Genomic DNA, 1,698 nt, shown 5'->3' with positions numbered 1-1,698 from the left:
GGAAGTCCAAACCTTCAGACAGAAGGAAGGTGAATCCCTCTATGAAGCTTGGGAAAGATACAAACAATTGATCAGAAAATGCCCTTCTGACATGATTTCTGAATTGAGCATCATAGGAATCTTCTATGATGGTCTATCTGAACTGTCCAAAATGTCATTGGATAGCTCTGCTAGAGGATCTCTTCATCTGAAGAAGACGCCTGCAGAAGCTCAAGAACTAATTGAAATGGTTGCAAATAACCAATTCATGTACACTTCTGAAAGGAATCCTGTGAACAATGGAACGAATCAGAAGAAAGGAGTTCTTGAGATTGATACTCTGAATGCCATATTGGCTCAGAACAAAAAATTGACTCAGCAAGTCAATATGATCTCTCAAAGTCTGTCTGGAATGCAAGATGCACCAGGCAGTACTAAGGATGCTTCATCTGAAGAAGAAGCTTATGATCCTGAGAACCCATCAATGGAAGAGGTGAACTACATGGGAGAACCCTATGGAAACACCTATAATCCTTCATGGAGAAATCATCCAAATCTCTCATGGAACGATCAACAGAGACCTCGACAAGGTTTCAACAACAATAATGGTGGAAGAAACAGGTTTAGCAATGGCAAGCCTTTTCCATCATCTTCTCAGCAATAGACAGAGAATTATAAGCAGAGCCACTCTGACTTAGCAACCATTGTCTCTGATCTAATCAAAACCACTCAAAGTTTCATGACTGAAACAAGGTTCTCCATTAGGAATTTGGAGGCACAAGTGGGATAGCTGAGCAAGAAAATTACTGAACTCCCTCCTAGTACTCTTCCAAGCAATACAGAAGAGAATCCAAAAGGAGAATGCAAGGCCATTAACATGACCTACAAGTCCGAATTTGGAGAGGAGGAAGAGGCAGTGATCGCCACTGAGGAAGACCTCAATGGACGTCCACTGGCCTCCAATGAGTTCCCTAATGAGGAACCATGGGAATCTGAGGCTCACACTGAGACCATAGAAATTCCATTGGATTTACTTCTGCCATTCATGAGCTCTGATGAGTATTCCTCCGCTAAAGAGGATGAATATGTCACTGAAGAGCAAGTTGCTAAATACCTTGGAGCAATCATGAAGCTAAATGACAAGTTATTTGGTAATGAGACTTGGGAGGATGAACCCCCTTTGCTCACCAAAGAACTGGATGACTTGTCTAGGCAGAGATTACCTCCAAAGAGACAGGACCCAGGAAGGTTCTCAATACCTTGTACCATAGGCACTATGACCTTTAAGAAGGCTCTGTGTGACTTAGGGTCAAGCATAAACCTTATGCCTCTCTTTGTAATGGAGAAGCTAGGGATCTTTGAGGTGCAAGCTGCAAGACTCTCACTAGAGATGGCAGATAATTCAAGAAAACAAGATTATGGACTTGTAGAAGATGTTTTGGTAAAGGTTGAAGACCATTACATCCCTGCTGATTTTATAGTCCTAGAGACTGGGAAGTGCATGGATGAATCCATCATCCTTGGCAGACCATTCCTAGCCACAGCAAAGGCTGTGATTGATGTTGACAGAGAAGAATTGATCATTCAAGTGAATGAAGAATCCTTTGTGTTTAAGGCTCAAGGATATCCCTCTGTAACCATGGAGAGAAAGCATGAAGAGCTTCTCTCAAAACAGAGTCAAACAGAGCCCCCACAGTCAAACTCTAAGTTTGGTGTTGG

Source organism: Arachis duranensis, chromosome 9, assembly GCF_000817695.3.
Source record: "Arachis duranensis cultivar V14167 chromosome 9, aradu.V14167.gnm2.J7QH, whole genome shotgun sequence".
NCBI classification, from domain to species: Eukaryota; Viridiplantae; Streptophyta; class Magnoliopsida; order Fabales; family Fabaceae; genus Arachis; species Arachis duranensis.
Note: the sequence above shows the minus strand (reverse complement) of the source record.